Here is a 14,193-nt window from a genome sequence, read left to right on the forward strand (position 1 = left end):
AGCATATTTCTATATATTTAACTCATTTAATCATTAAAACAACCCTATAACATAGGAATTATTATTATTGCTCCCATTTTATAGATGAAGAAACTGAGGCACATTAGAGTTAAGTAATTTGTCCATTATGAAGACATGTGTATTTCTTTCTGTGATTTTTTTTTCTTTCTGTGCTTCATTGTGAATATTTACATGTAATATATTCTTCAGCTCACTAATTTTTCTCTTCAGTGTGTATAATTCATTGAGTTCTTAATTTCAGTTAACGTTTTTTTTTTTTCAATTTTAGAATTTCCATTTGATTTTTTAGTTGTCTACTGAAATGATCGATCTTTTCTTTGAATCCTTTGGACATATTATTCATAGTGGTTTAAAGTCCAAATCTGATAACCAAACCCCCTGGGTCTATTTCTAGTGTCTGTTGTTTATCTTGGTTTTTCAGTCATTTCTCATCATCCTATATACCTGGTTATATTTGGTGAATGTCAGACTTGTATATGAAAAATTATGGTGATAATTTGATCCTCCAGATGATGTTATCTTCTTCCATAGAGGATTTGTGTTTGCTTTGGCAGGGCAGCTAGGCACCAGCACTGACAACCCCAAATCACCTTAGTCCAAGAGGTACAATGACTCCAAGTTGGACTTCAGTCTCTGTGTGACCTGGTCCCTTTGTTGTTTCACCATTACTCCTAAAGTATAGCCCTTTGAGTCCCAGCCTGAGTATATACCAGGGCCTCTCCTCTCTGATGGGCTCTGAATTTCCATGTTTTACTTCATAGCCCTATGAGTCTGTTGAAAGCTCTACTCAGCTTCTTGGCCTCTGAGTCATTGTTACTTTTGAAAACATCATTAGCCTAGAAAGAGAAATTGGCTTCACCTACTGAGCTTCTTTCTCTGGTCTTTCCTGCTCTCCTAAGTTTTGGCCATGGAATTCCTCAGGGCCTTGGAAGCGTTGTAATACCTTCGAAAATATTTTTTTTTTGCTTTTTGTTATTTTTAGAAAAATATTTTGTTTGGCTTTTCTAGTTGTTCTCAGAGGAAAAATTTGTTGAAAACAGCTTTGTGCCCATCCACCAGATATATTTTTAAGTGGAAAGAAAAAAAAAAAGCAAAGTTAGTTAGAAAACTGTCCCAAGCCAGGCAATTTAATAAAGGAAGCGTGATACAGGAAACTCACGCTGAATGTGTTGAATGAGCTGAAAGAGCAAGTAGAAGGCAGTGGGGGGATTTAGAGATCAAGAACATCAGGGCAAGAGGAGCAGAGGAAGGAGATGAAACTATCAAAGCTCAGGAGCAAGGGCCACCAGTCTAGAGCTGGCACAGCAGACAAGCCACCCATCTGAAGCTTGCCCAGCAATAGCTGGGACCACAGGGCCACAGAGTGCCGGATGCTGCTCAAAGGTGGGGCAGGGAGAGGGCAACCTGAGTCCCTGATTCTATGCTCCTTCTGCCCTCCGATCACCTTCTAGCACCTCCTGTTGACCAAACTTACCAGAAAGTGGCCAAGGGAGCCTGGGAAAAGCAGAGGAAGGCAGGGAGGGAAGCTGAGAGCAAGTAGGCAAATGACTAGACACCGGGCCACTTGGGAAGACACCAAAGAAACTAGTAATTATGGCTGCTTCTGGGGTAGGAGGAAGTGAAAGGTTGGCAGACGGAGGAACTAGAGTTGAAAGAGACTCACCATGTGCGTGCATTACACATTAACAACAAACACGTATCCAATAAAAGCCAAGGCAAGCCCTTCCACGGCTCTCGCCTGCCACAGCAGCATTTCTCAAACTTCAGGGTATATTAACATTGCCCGTTATACTGGAGAAAACGCATGCCCCATGAATCAGCAGTCTGGGGTGGGTCTCGGGAAACTGCATTTTAACAAACATCTCATGTGATTCTGGTGTGTCTGGTCCACGAAGAACACATTTGACAAATGGTTCCTGGTGGGGCAGAATTCAAGTTCCTCCTTTCATGACACATGTAACCAATTCCTCTTTGAAATCATCCCTAACAATGACAGCAGAGGTTGGCCCTTGCTCTCCTCCTGCCTCCGATCTTCCCGTACAATGTACTCCAAATTCTCACTGCATTTTGTCCTAATAATTTGTTTGTATGGCTTGGCATGATGGCTCACATCTGTAATCCTAGCACACTGGGAGGCCGAGGTGGGAGGATAGCTTGGGCTCAGGAGTTCGAGACCAGCCTGAGCAGGAGCAAGACCCTGTCTCTACTATTAAAAACAAAAATAGAAAAATTAGCCAGGCATCGTGGCCCCTTTAGTCCCAGCTACTCGGGAGGCTGAGGCAGGATGCTGGCTCTAGCCCAGGAGTTTGAGGTTACAGTGAGCTATGATGATGCCACTGCACTCTACTCAGGGCAACCGAGTGAGACTCTGTCTCAAAAAAAAAAAAAAAAAATTGTATGTCTGCTTTCTTCATTAGCACCTGAGAGCAGAGGACTTTTCTTATTTATCTTAAATCCTAGCAATGCCTGGCATTGTACTTGGCACATGGGAGGTGCCCAGTGAAGTTGGTTAAATTGTGTCGCTGGTGATTTTCAGAGAAAGGAGGACTCTGAGTCGGCCGAGGTGACCAGGAAAGGTTTCCCAGAGGAGAAATCGCCTTAGACAAGCAGAGTGGAAGGGAAATGCATTCCAGGCTGGGGAAAGGGAAGACGCTGAGGTACTAAAAGCAGGTAGTCTCGTTTCTATTAGTGAACAACCCCGGCAATGAATATAAAGTGCTCCGGTGTTTTTTTAAAAGACAAATTCTCTAAAACCACACTCGGTAGGTCGCATCTCCCCGCGTCTGGGGCCATAACTTCCCCAGATGTTAATGAGTACTTCCAGCATTGATCAAGGGGAGAGAGACCCCTACGGGTTTATAAAACATGCAGATGACTGGTTTTTAACGAATGCAAAATGTCATACAAAAGCAGCAGCCCAGGCCAGTTACTCATGCGTAGTAAAGTTCCCAGGGAAAAGGGAGCAAATAAATAGGGAAAAAATACCTTGGCTGGAACCGTTCCTAATAGGCGATGGACGATTGGGAACAGCAGGGGTTTGTGGGGACACAGGAGCAAATAGCAAATACATCTGGAAGATATCAGCTTCAGGGAGATCTACGCGGTACCAAATGGCCCTCTGGCTTTGTTTCTGTTAGGGAACGGGGCCTGTATTCAGCCCTTCCTGATAGAATGTGCAGGGCTAAGCTTTTGTGTGTCGGGGGGTTGGGGAGAGGGAGAAAGAGTTGAACATATGTACCGCAAAACGAAAACAATTCTAGAATTGGGTTGTTTAAATGGGACTTCTGTGTGTCCCATTTTGAGCTAGAGGCCACTGGCTTGAACTTGGCCTTCCTTGAATATGGACAGGACTGAGCTTGACCCAGAACTAGTATTCTCACACAAACTCAAATTTAGGCTTTTCATAGTATTTCCAGATGTGGTCACATACCACATCACTGTGTTTGTGTTTGTAGGTGTGTGTATTAAAGGGAAGAATTTGTTAAAAGTACAGAGTTTCTATAACCTTGTTTCGGCATGACTTCATTTTGTAACATATGCAAAGCTTCAAACCCTGAATGTAACCGGGGCCTCTTTCAACCTTTGTCTGCTAGACCAGCTCTCTGCTTGGGCGGTGCAGATGGCATGATCTCAGAAGTGCTGGGAGGGCACTGACCCCCCTGTATCCCCCTGCAACCCTCACACACCTGCTTAATGACGCTTGGAGCCCCTTTGTCAGGGAGCACTGTCTTTCTTCCCGTGCTGGGAAATGGGCCTGAGTTTGCAAACTCTCCAGGGAGAGGGGTCCCAAGGCCTTGCATTGTCTTGGAAGTGTCAGTGGGTGTCTCCAGCCTTTTGGGGAAGCAGGTTTCCTCAGGGTGGTGCCCCTCATATCAGCGATGGGGAAGGGTAGGCCCTTTCCACAGGGTCTGCAGGCCTCCGCAGAGAGACTGCAATAGGTGGAAATGTCTGTGACTTTTCGTGTTTTATCTCCAAATTTCCTGCAAACGTTGCAGTCTACCTCATCAAATATTTACGTTTGTTCTAACATGAAGTGGTGTTTGTAGTGGACACTTTGGTGTTTCACCCAGATCCTCTTTATGGGACAAACATATCCATCATCTAGCTGTCAGGACTCTCGGCTGCTGATGGCTCACAGCTGTCACTCACTGGGCATCGACCTAGGCTACAGGGAACTGCCCCCCTCCTGGGAGAGGGTGTGGGGCTAAGGACAGGCTGATAGGGAAATACAAAAGCGCAGCCCCCCTGCCTCAACTTGGGACAACTTGGAAGGCCATCCCGGTAAAATCAGCTGAGATCCTCCTTCACTGCCACCACGTTGTGGCCCAGCCACTCCCTCTGCTCTGTCCTGCCTGCCTCACGTCTCCCAAGAGCACTGGCCAGGCAGCCTCTGCGCACCATTCGCCTTTGAGTCTGCTTCCCCACCCTAAGACAGTGCCGGAGCTATGATCCTCAGAATTAGACTCTAAAACGGGGATTTGGAGCCGGACACATCACTGGCTGGCCGGCCGGCAGCGAGGCCCCCATGGCTGCTGGTCAGTAGAGTCTGGAGAGCCCATGCGATAGCAGTGCAATTGCTAAAACGTGTGGCAGTGGGGGACTGTGTGGGACCCCAGCAGAAGGGAAGGGACAGAAAGGAGTAACATCCGATGCTCCAGAGGGATGAGTGAAAGTGACTACAAGGACTATGGAATTGGGTGGCTGTTGCTAAGCGCCACTGACCTATTGGAGAGAGATGATGGCAGGCTCGGGGTGATTAATCACCAATCCCAGGCACAATGTGAAAGCTAGAGGGCCTTCCTGGCAGCACGGTGGACTCCACGAGCTCCCGCGGCCAGAGCAGACAGAAGAGAGGCGCAGGCGCAGCACGAGCCCTGCGAGCAGAAGAGCTCCCGGGAAGGCTGGCTGCTCAGCCCAGCAGGTGCCCCGCACCCAGGTCAGGGCCTCAGCATGCAAGCAGGGGAACCCTGAGACTAGGAACAGGGGTATCTGGGTAGGTGCCACGGAGAACCTTGAACTCCCAGATTCCGCTGAACCTGCAGGTCCTCCGGAAGTGGCCCACTTCCCCATTTCAGAGCATACAGGGGGTGGCGGTCCCCATCATCATTGCCACACCCCCACCTCTTGCTGAAAACTCAGCCTCACGCTTCAAGCGAAACAGGTGCCCTGCAAGATAATACTTTTACTCCTTAGGATTGACCCCCCAGCTCCCCTCCTGGTCGCCAGACCAATCAAAAGGCACACATCCTAGTACAGTGAGACTGAGGATGTGCTGGTAGCAGAGGGACTATCTAACTAACAAACACACCAGTGTCAGGGGGAGTACTTTGCCCTCGGAGTGACAGCAGGGGCAGAGGGGGGATGGTGGGACATACAGTTGGGTAAGGGAGAGTTTATTAACAGGAGAATAATCTCTCATCCATTGTACAGGATTTAACACCCCAGCAAGGACCCAGGTGACAGTGCTAACATGCTGCTAGGATGGTTCTTGAAGCTGAGAAAAAGTAACATCCCACACTTAGTGAGACACAAATGCCAGAATTTCAATGGCAGATGGTAGAGGAAGGGACCAAGAGACTCGACATTAAGTATGTGGGTTAGTGCTCCGGGGCCGCCATAACAAAGTACCCAGACTGGGTGGCTTAGAACAACAGAAATTTATTGTGTCAGTTCCGTAGGCCAGAAGTCTGAAATCAAAGTGTTCACAGGGCCGCACTCCCTCTGAAGAGTCTCGGGAGGGATCCGCTCTGGGCCTCCCTTCCAGCTTCTGGTCATTCCTCGGCTCGTGGCAGCATCACATGTGGCGTCTTCACGTGGCGTCCTCCCCGTGTCTGCACATCATCTTCCCTCTGTGCGTGTCTGTCTCTGTGCCCTGATTTCCCCTGCTAATAAGGACACCAGTCTTATTGCATTAAGGCTCACCTTAATGACTTCATCTTAGTGTGATCATCTTCCAAGACCCTCTTTTCAAATAAGGTCACATTTACAGGCAGTGGGGGTTAAGACTTCAACATCTTTTGTGAGGAGGATCACAATTCAAGCCATAACAGTGTGTTAGAGCAGAGATGCTACGTGAGTCACGCCACCAGATAAGCCTCCTGGATCAGCAGAGGTGCTAGACAAGGGTGACAGAAACTAGAATGGGTGCTGGAGGAAGGAGATGATCAACATCAGTTGTCAATGTGAGACCAGTTTCAGTTGGTCCCACTTTGTCCCATAAATTTTCTCTTCTAAGTTTCCCTAGGAAACAAGACCAGCCAGGATAAACCAGCTGTCAGTAGCAAGAACACTTATGCGGCACAGGGCTGGGCCGTAATGGATGTCGAGTGCTCCACCCAACTCTCCTCTGTGAGACCTTCGTGCCTGTGCCCTGGCTGCTGGGTGGTCAGCTGCGGGGGGCTCACAGCCTTGTCTCTCCCTGGGCATTGCCAAAGGTTATATCCCCTCCCAGGGTCAGCCTGTGTTGCAAATGCCCAGCCCCCTGGCCTTAGTTTGGAACACCTTAAAGGGCCATCCCAGCTCCATACCTCCCTGGACATCTGCAGAGAGCTCCATTGCAACCAAGCCGCAGGTCCACATTTCCCCTCCCTAGTCCTGCCTTCCCCGCCTCCCTACAGGGACTTCGCGAGCACCTCCCCAGGAACCACTCTGGGACCACTCTAGGGCAGGATCTGAAACACTTACTCAGATGTCTTTACACCTCCCACCGTCCCACTCAGTCAGGATCTCGGAAGTAAACAGAGGGGACCTTCAGCTGGGATTCTGAGGATAATTTGATGAAGAGACTATTTACATCAATATGAGCAGGGTTAAAGCAGTCACCAAGGAATGCCAAGAAAACAAAAGACAGCAATGTCAAGAAACCATTACTACCTCCTCTGGTCTGCCGGGACAGGAGTAGAAATAGTTTCACCAGGGAGGTGTGGGGACTGCTTCCTACGGGCTGTAGTTGTAGGGATCTAAAGCCACTGCCAAAATATGACACTGGGACCCGCAGGGAGCAGGGGAAGAAATACCCCAACCTCTCTCTCCTCTCGCCTTGGATCTCCCCAAGATGCTTCCCCTTGTCCAAACCCACCTGGGACCTGGGTGATGTCCTCTGTAAAAGAAAGCCCACCACGGGACACAGCAGGACAGAGAAGAGCAGAAAATAGATGGAGACCTTGGGTGGTGGCAAAAGGAATATACTAATATAAGTCCCAAGAAGATACACCATGCTTACCCAGTGACTGGCCCCAGCGACACCACATCCCCTCTGGCCCACTGCTCTGTGTCTCTAAAGGGTAGCCCCAAGTGGTCACAGGGGCAAGGACCCTGGGAGTCTTTACACCACATGTGCGGACTCATGGGGCATCCCTGGTGGCTCAGGCATTGGTTGACAAGGAGGAAGGATTTAAAGGATTAAAGGTTGGATGGGGTGGCTTGGATCTTGCCAAAGTAACATTTTCTGAATAGAGAAAATGCGGCTGCACATACGCATCCATGATTTTTTCTTCCTTCCTTCGTTAGGTCAAGAGGGAAGGGAAAGCCAGAGAGTTGAGGCAAACAAGCTGCCATGGAGGAAAGCAGAGCACAGGGGACGGGTCTGTCTTGGAGCAGCTGGATTGGCAGGAGACGACAAAAATGAGGTCAGTGCTCAGGTCATCGAAGGTTGTGAAGCCAAGACAGGAGCAAGGTCAGCACACCAAAGTGCCATTTTTCGTTCAGAGTTCCCCAACCTTGTAGAGACATTTCTGACTTGGCTCCGTCATTCGGCTACTAAATAGTCTGAGTTCCTGAGGTCATTCAGTCCATTGATGACTGTCAAGCACTATGTTCAATGCACTGGGCACTTTGCTGCCCTGACACAAGTCCCTGCCATTCCCGAGGGCTCTGCTCTGGGTCATGCGGGAGGCCATCCCTCCTCTGGGACACCCCTTCCACATCAGGACATTGGCTAGGCAAGGCAGGAATGAGGACAGGAGGAAAGCAGGCCTGAGAGCCCAGCACCTGCAGCCTGTCTGGTCTCGATGGAGGCCTGGGGTCTGCTCTCTGGGTCACATTTCACTCTGCTGCCTCGAGGGGTCTGTTGCTAGTCTCTGTCAATCCACCGCATTCATTTCTTAGCAACACAAGAACCCCACATGCTCCCCATGGAAGGCAGCAGGCGAGTGGTCTACATGCGGCAGCATGTCTGTGTTCTCCTGCCCATCCTGGACCGGGCCACATTTTCTAGTGGCCAGGGTGGCTAGGTAGGGGCCAGGGCTGGTCCTGACCGATGGGATGTGGCAGAAGGTGTAAGTTGCCACTTTAGGACTGGCCCATGGACCCCCCATGTGATTCACACTCTATTCCCTCTTCAGGCAGCTGAATAGAGGACTCCGAGAGCGGAGCAGTAAGGCCACAGAAGAGAAGAGTGTGACCTTGGCCCTGAGGAGAAGAATGCCAAATGTTTCTTGGCTCTGGGTGAATGGAGCCCTGCCATAGAAGCCATGCGTACATGTCATTAGCACATTCACAGTGATAAAAGAAAATACTTTTAAAATAAATGAGGTGCTACTAAATAAACACATCGCTTGAAAATGTACTTGAGGGATAGCCAAGATCAATTAACACACAGATTAAAGCAACATCTGTTATTAACATCGTCATAAAATGGAATGGTAATGGGGGGAGCGTGCAAAGTATTATAAAGCAATAATCAGAAACATGATGTCGGCCGGGCGCGGTGGCTCACGCCTGTAATCCTAGCTCTCTGGGAGGCCGAGGCAGGCGGATTGTTTGAGCTCAGGAGTTCGAAACCAGCCTGAGCAAGAGCGAGACCTCGTCTCTACTAAAATTAGAAAGAAATTAATCAGACAACTAAAAATATATAGAAAAACTTAGCCGGGCATGGTGGCGCATGCCTGTAGTCCCAGCTACTCGGGAGGCTGAGGCAGGAGGATCGCTTGAGCCCAGGAGTTTGAGGTTGCTGTGAGCTAGGATGACGCCACGGCACTCTAGCCCGGGCAACACAGTGAGACTCGGTCTAAAAAAAAAAAAGAAACATGATGCCAATTTCTGAAAACCACAGCAGCGATTGCGAGGTACTACCCATCGCTGAGGTTTCTGCAGCATGTTTCCCCCAACTGGGTCTATTCGACACCTGATAAACACCCTTAAATGCCATCACAATAGGACCCAGCTCAGGAAGCCTGTGTTGAATTGATTCTTATGTCAGGACAGTGCGATGCTTGCTCACCGCCCTAGTGTGATTAAATACCCCCTGTCAATGTGACCAAAACCATGAGGAAGTAACACCTGCTTATTTGGAGTATTAATAACAAAAATAGCAGTCACTAACTTGGTATCTGTAGACCAATCTTTTAACTTTTAACCCACTGTGCCATCAGATCCTCATGGGAGACCTGTAATGCTGTGTCCCCATCTGACGGTGAGGACACCCCGGCCAGAGGGTCGTGTGACTTGCCCCAAATCCCACAGCAGGATGGGGGTAGGCTCTGCACTGGAACCCAGGTCTCCCCCGGCCCGACCCCCAGCTCCTCTGTTCCCTTTCGCCTCCCAGCCCGTCTCTCCCCTGCCTCCGCGGTTGCCCTTGTCAGCCCAGGCCCCGGGCCACCAACTTCAGCTCATCACATATTGCTGCTGCTGGCCCCAGCTCCTCCCTCAGGGCTGTCTGACGTTTTTCTTTTATTACAGTTGGTGTGTAAAATGCCCACCCCAGGCCCATCTTGTGTTCCTCTGGCCAACCATCCAGCTCCCCGGTCCCTATCCTTAGAAATCCTCCTTCACTTACTCTAACAGAAGACAGGAGCCGTCAGAGAGGAGGTGTTCCCCACCTTCACCTCGGGTTTTCTCAGATCCTTTTTCTCACCCTCCCCATTTTCCCTCTGGTCTCGGATAACGGCCATTCCGCTGCTCGCCAGCCTGCCTCAGGAGCCCGTGCTGTGTCTGCAGATGTACGCCATCCTCCTTCCTCCTTTCGCCTGCGTTTCTCCCTCCCCCTGGGCAGCTCCTTTCTCAGGTCCCGACCAGGGAGTCTCCCTTGTCCTGCAGAACCAGTTATTTCAGCCGGTTTGTGCCCTTCCCGGGCTGCTGCCCCATCCCTCCACCTCTGTTCCTGGGAAAATGTCCTTAAAGAGGGGGTGATGCTGGAGGTTACGTCTGAATCATCCAGGGAGCTTGTTAACAAAACAGATTCCTAGTTCCCACTTAAGAAGTAGAATGTCCTGGGGTGGACGTGGAGATCTGGTTTTGTAACCTGTTCCCAGGGGACTCAGATGACAGCGAGGTTTCAGGAATTTCAGGACCTCCATAAGACCCCTAACCTCCATTGGGGAATCTCCATTCACCCACTGGTCAGAGAGGAGGGTAAGGCCAGGCATGGTGGCTCATGCCTATAATCCCAGCATTTTGGGAGGCTGAGGTGGGAGGATTGCTTGAGGCCAGGAGTTCGAGACCATCCTGGGCAACATAGGAAGACCCCATCTCTAAAAAAAATAGAAAAGTTAACTGGATGTAGTGGTGTGCCACCTGTAGTCTCAGCTACTTGGGGAGGCTGAGGCAGAAGAATGGCTTGAGCCTAGGAGTTTGAGGTTACAGTGAGCTATGATTGTGCCACTGCATTCCAGCCTGGTAACAGACCAAGAGCTTGTCTGAAAAAAGAGAGAGAGAGAGAGAGAGAGGAGGTGATGCTATGGGAAGCTGTGGTGGGTGGGTAGGAGGTGGGGCCAGGTCTTGGTGGCCCTGAGTGCTGGATGAAGACTCAGGACTCATCAGGGGAATGAGGGTGGCAAGAGGGATCCCGTGCAGCTCTTGAGCAGGGGTGACCTTAGATTCTGTGACCTAGTCATAAACCGCTGATGTGGCTTGCCTGCTGTCCCTTAGCCAACTCCGGGGCAGCAGTCAGAGGGCCCGTGCAAGGTAGAGTGGGATGGGTGGTGCTCAGGAGGCCAGCTGGGCAGCCCTTTGCAGTGGGAAAAACTTGGGCACAGTGGGGAGTGAGCCACGGGTGCCACCCAATGCTTCGGAGCAATTGCCAGTCGCTGCCCTCCAGCCTCTGGAAAATGTGGCCTGTGCTGCCAGGGTCCAGGGCTTCCCTGTAGCCACTTAGAAATTCCCAAGGGCTGCTTCCCATGAGCAGTTATCCACACGCATCATTCACACTGCCCAGAGGGGATGTTATATTAGTTTCCTAGGGCTGCCATAACAAGGACCACGAACTAAGTGGCTTAAAACTACAGAAATTTATTCTCTCACAGTTCCAGAGGCTAGCAGTCTGAAACCCAAGCATTGGCAGGGTCTTACTGCCTCCAAAGCCTCTAGAGATGGATCTTTCCTCGTCTCCTGCAGCTTCTGGTAGTCCCAGGTGTTCCTTAACCGTGGAAGCACCACTCCAATCTCTGCCTCTGTTCGTCATATGGTCGTCTTTCCTGTTTTTGTATCTGTGTCCAGACCTCCCTCTTCTTAGAAGGACATCAGTCATGTTGGGTTAAGGACCCACCGTACTCCAGCACGACTTCATTGTAACTTTAATTACAGCTGCAATGACCTTATTTCCAAATAAGGTCACTTTCACAGGTACTGGGGGTTAGAACTTCAACATATCCTTTGTGCAGGACACAATTCAACCCACAACAGTAGATGTTTACTGGTGTAATATACATCTAATTTCTGTCCCTACTGGTGATACTTCCATTCTGGGAGAGACGAGAAGAGCCAAGAGGCTTACACCGCAGGAAACAGCAAGTGTATGTGCCCTCGCTTGGCTTTCACTGTTTCCAGAGCCTGCTTGGGACACAGGCAGGAGAGTCTTGCTGTGATGTGATGGGGTCACAAGTGTCTGCCAACTGATGCATCCACACTCAGAGCAGCCATTTGAATTAAAACATGGTAGAAACTTCTGGTACTGGCCAACATGGAAGAAGCACGCCACAGCCAACTTCTCCCACTAAATACAGCTCAGAACACTGGACAAAAGACAAAAGTAGCTACCTGATGGTGCTGAGAACACGACAACAGGAGGCTTGGGAAAGGGAGCTAAATGTTGAGAAATGGCATGTGATGGGTAAGATCCTGCTTTTCCGCTCTTTCAATCTGGCTGTGGAGCGCTCGGAGGATCCGAGCGCTACCACACTACAGCTTACGTAACAGAGCTCCGAGGAAAGGGCTACCATCTTTCTGGCTGCACAACCAGGAAAAGGGGCCCTATGAGCTGGAGAGTGTGGGGGAATTCTCTTTGTTTCTCTCTTTCTTCTCCTGGCTCTGCCCTGAAGGCAGCCCCGTGTCACAGCCTCAAGTGGTGGCAGCTTAGGTACCTTAAATTCCAAGAGAAAATCCAACTTTCTGGTGAGAACAAGGCGATGCAGCCCTGTGGTCCAAAGTAGTGGTCCCCAACATTTTTGGCACCAGAGACTGTTTTCATGGAAGACAATTTTTCCATGGACCGGGTGGGAGTGGATAGGGGATGGTTTGGGGATGATCCAAGCTCATTACATTTATTGTGCTCTTTATTTCTATTATTATTACATGGTAATATGTAATGAAATAATTATACAACTCATCATAGGTTGAGGATCCCCGGCCTCAGTTGCATGGAACCCTGCAGTAGCTGGGAAGATAAAACTTGGAGACAATCTGTGTCCCTCTAGCCAGAGGGCAGGGAAGAGTGGCCACTGGAAGCAGGAGAACATGGTACGAGTCCCAGAGAGGAGAGAGTGGAACAAAAAATGCCATCAATTCTGTGTCTAAATTGACACAAATCTTGGACTCCACCGTGAGCTGCACAGACACAGAAGAAAATGAAAGCAAGATAACAAGGACCGTGAGAACTGAGCCGAGTGTAAGGTGCAACCAAGTCCTAGACTAACCCCTGAAAAGCACACCCCAGAGGAGGCCCAAGGCAGCAAAGAGAACCAACCTGACATTAGCACTTCCGCCCACCGAAGGGGAGACAGAACTTGTGGTCTGAACCTAACTGGTCCAATTGCCTGCCAAGGCAACAAGCACAATCAACGTTCTCCAGAGGACTCTTAACAGAGCCCAGAGTCACAGCATAAACACCCAGATCCAGAATGACTTGACAAGAAGAACCAGGACAATGTGATCAATTCTCCAGGGAAACGTGCTCAACACACACCATTCCCAAGTTACGCAAATGCTGGAACCATCAGACAGAAACTTTAAAGCAGCTATTACCATCATATTCTTGAAAGGAGTAGAAAGAAAGCCATTCTCAACAGAGAAATAAAAACTATAAAAAAGAGCCAAATAGAAATTTCAGAACTGTAAAATACAACATCTCAAATGAACAACCCACTCAATGGGTTCAATTGCAGAATGGAGATGAGAGAGAAGGAGTCTGTGAACTTGAAGATCCATCAATAGAAATTATTTCAACGTGAAGAACAGAAAGAGGAAAATATTGACCAAAAACTGAGCAAAGCCTCAGGGACCTGGGGAAGAATATCAAAATGTTGGCATTTGTGTTATGAGAGTGCCGCAAAAAAAGAGGAGAATGAGATCAGAGCAGAAAAAAAAATTTGAAGAAATAATGTTTGAAAACTGCCCAAATTTGGTGAAAGACATAAATTTATGGATTCAAGTTCAGTGAACCCCAAAACAGGATAAAATCAAAGAGAACCACACCCAGACTAATCATAATCAGAACTATTAAAAACCAGAGATAAAGGGAAAAAAAAATCTGAAAGCAGCCAGATAAAAATGGCATGTTTTGTGTAGGGGAACCAAGGTTTGAAAAAGTGTAGATTTCCATTAGAAACCGTGAAAACCAGAAGACAGTGAAACATCTTTAAAGCATTGAAGGAAAAGAACTATCAACTCAGAATTCTCAGCGTAAACATCCTTCAGATGTGATAGTGGAATAGATATGTTCTCAGACAGGAAGATCTGCTAATGAGTTCATTACCAACAGATCTACTCTAAAAGAAATGCTTGAAACAATGAAAGTTCTTCAGGCTGAAGGGAAATGATACTAGAGGGAAACTTGGAACTTCAGGAATGAAGGAAGAGCAACAGAAATGGAAAATGTTTGGGTAAATATAATAGATTATTTTCCTTCCCTCGAGGTCTGTAAAATATGTATGATTATTAAGCAAAGAGCATAATATTGCCTGGTAGGTTTTCAACTTATGCACCTGTAATACATATGACAAGTATACATAAAGGTGAAGA

Source organism: Propithecus coquereli, unplaced genomic scaffold (assembly GCF_000956105.1).
Source record: "Propithecus coquereli isolate 6110/MARCELLA unplaced genomic scaffold, Pcoq_1.0 Scaffold181, whole genome shotgun sequence".
In the NCBI taxonomy this organism is placed as follows: domain Eukaryota; kingdom Metazoa; phylum Chordata; class Mammalia; order Primates; family Indriidae; genus Propithecus; species Propithecus coquereli.